Source organism: Acipenser ruthenus, chromosome 10 (assembly GCF_902713425.1).
Source record: "Acipenser ruthenus chromosome 10, fAciRut3.2 maternal haplotype, whole genome shotgun sequence".
NCBI lineage: Eukaryota > Metazoa > Chordata > Actinopteri > Acipenseriformes > Acipenseridae > Acipenser > Acipenser ruthenus.
In genome coordinates, this window is record NC_081198.1 from 5,275,743 (window position 1) to 5,282,490 (window position 6,748).

Consider the following 6,748-nt stretch of genomic DNA (forward strand, 5'->3'; position numbering starts at 1 on the left):
CATTGGATTTAGTGTGTCGGTAACTGATGGGTTGGGTTACATTTTTTCCTATTATAAGAAAATGTTTGTCCTTTTTAAAACAGTAAGAGTGATTAGTGCAAGAATAATGAGAATGTGATTGTGAGCTGCTGCTGGGTTTGGCTGCAAATTAAACACGATTACAATTAGCCTTCCTGCCTGCTGAAAAGTCTGGTAACAGCCAGGCATGTTGAATAATTCAGCAGTTACTGTGGGTTATGGCTGGTGGTGTGAGTGTTATTGAAATCAACAGACAACAGTGATTTAAGCACTATATATCATGCACTATTCACATTTCATTTTAGCACAGTTTTAAGTTCTGCACATGCATTACAGGCCTGCAAGATTTTGCCGCTGTGGTAAACAATATTCTATAACGTTATTCTATTTCAAAAAGCATGAGGCATTGTATATGTAAATGAACAAATCAAGTTTCAACTCCAAACCCGACTTGAAGATGCTCTCCAGCCTTGTGAAATGCCTACATGACTTTACTGTGTAACCACCTGTGGTTTACCTTTTAAAGTAATTTTGATCTCTGTATTTCCATCTCCTTGCAGCACTGTACATCTCTGCTGGCAGAGGCGTGGCCAGAGCAACTTCATACTTGTTCCTCATTTAGCAGTGTCAGATGGTAATGGGTGTAGGATCACATTGTGGTTCCATAACTGATTCATTGCACAATGGAGCTGCAGTTCAGTGAGCCATCATGCATGCTTCTAGGAGTTAAATATTTCTCAGTCCTTGTCTGACATTCAGGTGGAGGGGTTTCTTAAGCAGCTCCTTCACAACAGCTTGTTGATTCCCCTTTTATGTTTTCTGGTGCATTTATGACATGGTTATTTACAGCAGCTAGTGTGAACTGCACTGTTTTTAGAGTTGTATGCGATCTGTGTCTTCGCTAGGGTTATACATTTGGAATGTGTCTGCTTAAAGTCATCTGCCTGTTCTAGTAGACAATAGTTAATATTGATAAAATAAAGAACCAACCAAATGTAAACTGACTGGGGTAGCAAAGAAAAAATAGTGGTTTACGTGTGGGTTTTCTTGTAATATGTGCTGTCTTTAGAAGTAAAAGGATGCCGTGCCATCAGGAGGAAGTGGGTTTGAAAGGCATATGTTGTGTAGGTACAGAAGTGGTTTTTTACCTTAGGCTCTGTGCGTCTCAATTAGCAATCCATTTCTGTCAAGATAACATAAGGGATCAGAGTACACATTGCTTTTAAAGTAATTGTAGCTCACACAATAGTTCCACACATGTTCTCTGCCGTGCACATCCATCCATTATATAGGTCTCAAATGTGCAATTCTGAAAGAAACACATGTTATAGCAAACATGTGTCCTGTTATGTCAGTTTAAAGTGTTGTGTCCTGTTAGTTTTCTTAATCTAGGTACACAAAGGGGCAGACTTAATACATTTTTGCTCCTGTGCAAATTGAAAGAACCCTAACTCTTCAACTTAACACCAACAATAAACATACCAGTACTATATTATAAATGTATTTGTATTTTTCTAGCTGTGAGTCACTGATAGATTGACTTGTCATTCATTTCCCCAAGCCCTTTCCTTCCACAGCAGCAGCCTGCCCAGCCTTCTTTACCAGCCTGCCCTGTTCATCCTCAACACATGGAGAGACCGTTGCCACTGTCACTATCTTATCAAGAGGGGAGGCGTCCCAGTCGCCTGATCTCTCGTACTGTCGTTCCTATTGCATTGCTGCCAGCAGGCTCTCTTCATCCACTGTGGGGAGAGCACTTCAGAATTGTGTGTCCTGTTATGCGAGATGGATTCCATGCCATGCATTAGGACTGATAGCACACAGACCTTGTTTGGTCACCAAGTGGAGGCCATCCTATCCAACCAAACTATCTGAATGGGGAAGTGCCCAACATGCCTTTCCTCGCCTTTCTGCTATGTCCTTAGCAGCGTCACCATTATCTACAACTATTGTTCACAAGCTCATTTCATGGAGACTTGGTTTGGTTGTTATTGACTAAAAGATGTTGAAAAATGAAATGATAAGAATTCTTAGTGTTTTCAGGCATTCTTTGTTTTCCTTTAAAAAAACACACACACACATCAGGTGGGCAACTTACAGTATTTCAAATTGCCAGTATGTCTTACAGAATTAGTAGACCGGGGGAAAAGTGGATCACACAAGGGCAGTAAGGCAAAAGGAAGGCGCAGCAGCAGTTTGATTAAAGGGGAAGTTAACTACAGGAATCAGCATTTTCTATCTGGTCATTTTATTTGCCAGATCGTATGGTAATGGATTCACACACCACTTTCTTTTTTATTTATTTATTTTTGGTGTAAAATATATGTGCGATGGAAAGTGTTCAGTTATACTGTAGCCTATGTACCTAGGTTGGAAAATAAAAATGAGTACTGTCTGTAAAAATAAATGAAAGAGCAAAGCGCATAATAAATAATAAGAATACAAGTGCATCAGTGATTGCTGTGCATCGCGGCATAATAGTAACCACAGCATGGAGCTCAATTTTGTCCACGACTGAAAATCATGCTTTAACTTTTTGATAATCGCGTGCATACCTAGCCTTACAGTACTGCTTACATGTTAAATATGTAACAAAAACATCTAGAGTTGCTATAACGTTTGTTAAACAAACAGACATATAAATTACACTTACAAAGTTAATTTTAAATGATTTATTTTTAGTTAATATATCCAATCAACTTATTCCCTGAGATCGATTTACAAATTCCCCAGACATAGTACTAGTAGGCGTAATCCTTGGAAACAATGGAACCTCCCCCTTTAAATTCTAGATAGCGATCCACTTTTTCCCCGGTCTACTTATTCCCCAGGACATCTGTCTTGTAATGACTTATCTCTTGAAACAGTGTGAAACACATTGTAGTTATTTCAAGTATTACTTTTTTTGTTTTGCAATAGTTTGCAATGTGTATCAGAGTATGAAATGAAATGAGCCTCATTGTTAGAAATTAAGTATAAATTAAATTATTATTATTATTATTTGTTTATTTAGCAGACGCCTTTATCCAAGGCGACTTACAGAGACTAGGGTGTGTGAACTATGCATCAGCTGCAGAGTCACTTACAATTACGTCTCACCCGAAAGACAGAGCACAAGGAGGTTAAGTGACTTACTCAGGGTCACACAATGAGTCAGGGGCTGAGGTAGGATTTGGGGACCTCCTGGTTACAAGGCTATTTCTTTAACCACTGGACCACACAGCCTCCGTCTGTACTCCACAAATTAAGATTCCGGTTGTACTCCACTAATACTGCAGTATTGAGTTATACACAAACAAATATTTTTGTATTATTGTATTATTTCAAACAGGCATTGCGAACAACATTGAGAACCTAAAAGGTCTTTGTGGCTTTTTCTGACTCATGAAAAGATGTGTCATTCTTCCTGGGCAACGCAATAACACAGGATGTGAAGACACATCTGTTAGCATTCTGAAATATAAACAAAATAGTTAACCATGCTAATGGCATTTTGCTTCTGCACTTGCAATGCTGCATTTCCAAATGCTCGATAAAATCAGTTCCTTTTCAAATTGGGGATCAACCTGCAATACAAACAGCAAGCAAACTAGGGTGTGGCTTCAATATGAATAACTGCAGCACTATACTGTGTTATTACAAGACACGTTTATTAAAATTCAATCTGTTAAGAGTTTGACCTCTCCTCCATGAAAACTAATGTTATACAGATTTACTGACTGAAAAGGAAGAAAAGCAAGCGAAATGCCCACATGAATGAATGTGTTTCTAACACTAACACACAACGTAACTATTAAGTCCACTTTGTTTTGTGATGTGTTTAGCTCTTTAATCCATGTAGTCCTGACTAGAGGGAAACTGCATTGTTGTGAGCCAGAGTTTTAACCCACTGATACATGCTTGCCTGCTGGATCTGTAGGTCAGGAGTTCACGAGTAGCCTCTGTTTGTCAAATTTATAATCCCCGGGAGGTGAAAGTGTGATTATAGAAACAATTGATATGCTTCCTGTGGCATAAATATGGGCAAAGGACAGCTTTGTTAAGGGTGCCAGTTTATGGTTTACAAACATTTGCAAAAGCTGAACACACATTTCTGTCTACTGTGCTGGACTGAAGCACATTCTCCCTCAAAAGGGAACATAAAAGTTTGAGTTGTGTTCTCTTTTTTCCCACACACAGTGCTTTCCTCTAGTGCTGCATGGCTGTTCTCATGATATGTATGCATGTTGCGTGCAGAGAAGAAGCTGTTTTAGATGTGGTTCACTAAAAACAGATATTCTAGTGTAGGCACAAATGGCTTGAGGTACAGTATATACTAACTGAAATACTTATGACCTATAAACCACATTGCACTTCTCCTTAACACTGTCTGAACAGAAGTCATTTTGTGTGAATTCATTGCTTATGAAAGATGAGGGACAATCACATTGGATACAGTCAAATACAGTCTTGGCAGGATCCCTCAATCCTGCCCTGCTGTCCAGTTCTGGGTCTTCATAAGTCTGCAAAACTCCTCGAGACTAAAAAGGCAATGAGGGAGTAGGGAATTATCCTGCTGTGCCACCTAGGCCCCAAGCGTCTGACTCAATAAAGAAAGAAAAGAAACAAGCTGGGGCTGGCTTCACATGTGCATAAAACCAAGGTGTGTGTATCTGCTAACATGTTAAGGCTTTGTAAACTCCACTAAGGTACTGTGCCCTTGTAACTGTAGTACTTCAAATACTGGGTAAGCCTATCCCTCTGTTTAAAAAAAAACAAACAGGTTTCATCATCTGCGGTCTGGCTTGTCAATTGCACAAAAAAATCAAGAAGTATTTTGCAGTTGTATGCCAGCTGCTAAAAATGAATTAACCCCTTCCATACCCCCTTGCCTACTCTATTAAACAAGCTCTATATATTGCTGCACAGCAACTAGAATAACAGTTCACTTTTAACTGTTGGAGCAAAGGCTAAATTAGTGTAGTGTGAGTGAAGAAGGCACTGTTATCACTGTTGTGACGAGTTTGTTTTGCTGGGAAGATCTTCTGTTGTATTGTTTGAGAAGAGGTGGAGGGTTCTATGGATGGAACCAGTCATGTGAATCATAAGAAGAAGAACTGTGTTTAGATAATGCAGGATTGTTCTTTACGTTCTACGCTAGGGTCAACTCACCTTAAATAACCATATGTAAATGGCAAACACATGTGACCGCAGCTACAATTTAAGGATATTTTAGGGACTGGTCAAAGAAAGGGGTTCTACTCAAGGTTTTACTTGGTGCCAAAAAAGGATGGCAGCCTTCGCTCCATCCTAGATCTGAGACACCTCAACGGGTTCTTGAGGAAGAGGAGATTCCAGATGGTCACACATCGCCACATCCTCCAGTCTGTCCGGCCGGGTGACTGGTTTACAACAGTGGACCTGAAGGATGCGTATTTTCACGTTCCTATCCATCCGCTTCGCCTTTCAGGGGAGCGTCTTCGAGTTCTCCGTGCTGCCATTCAGCCTCTCCTTAGCCCCCCGCACATTTTCAAAGTGCGTGGATGCCATCCTAGCCAAGGATCAGGGTGATGAATTACCTGGACGACTGGCTGATTTGTTCCCAGTCCCAGGAAGGAGCAGTGGCCCACACAGCGATTGTGACGGACCATCTGTCGAGGCTGGGTCTCATCCTCAACGATGCAAAAAGTCAATTAACACCCATGCAGAGTATGGTCTATTTGGGTCTCCGGCTGGATTCCCTTACAATGTGAGCCTACCTGTCAGACGACAGGGTAGCTGCTATTCGCAACTGCCTGGCCCTGTTTCAACCAGGGTCCACAGTGCACTTAGTGTTGTGCCAGAAACTACTGGGTCTGATGGCCGCAGCATCCTCAGCAATCCAACTGGGGTTGCTTCACATGCAACCGCTTCAAGCGTGGCTCAATGTCTTTCCGCTACACCCTAAGTGCGACAGACACCGTTAGCGAGATGTCCCTCAGATGCTGTCCCAAAAGTATCATTGGCGGTATCTTTGAATTGAAGGAACAATCGGTTAGGGATGTTCCTAACCGACCTTGTGAGGTCGCATCACTCGCATTCACGGGTTCAATGCAAGAGACCTCGTGAGGCGGACCGAGGACGTCACTCCGCGGAGGGGCCTATAGGCAGCTTTGATATAAAATGCTCAGCGAATACCTGACAAGCAGCCATAGCCCAAAAGGTCATCTTCTCTTTCAGGGAACCTGCGTTACATCGGTAACCTATTGTTATATGTCCCAAACGTAGGTGGGGCTGCCTGTTGTAACCAGTATATTGGCCTTTGCCTGGTCGGTGTACATGCTATTTGGAAATAAAACAGTGCAGATTCCATAATTGTAAATAAACTATTATAAAAAGAGGTCTAGACTCTAAACGCATCCTGTGAAATATCATGCAATGGGTTGGCAAACAGATGCTAAAATGCACCCCTCTGTAATTTAGTGTGGATTATTATACTTGTAGCCGGTGGATGTTCAAATCCAAATTATGTATTCCAAACGTTGATTCATTTAGACTTTTTGTAAGATTCTGGGGGTAGGCATTTTTGAGAAACCAAGTTTTTAATGATTTTTTGCAGAAAAAAAAGCCATACTGTAGTCTAGTCTCTACTGTACGGTTCCAATACAATAGCAGTAGTTACTAATACTTTATCATGTAACAGTTCCTCGTGGAATTAGTATTATAAAACGTTGCTGCTTTTAAAAATACAAGAAACACGTTCATTTCCTGG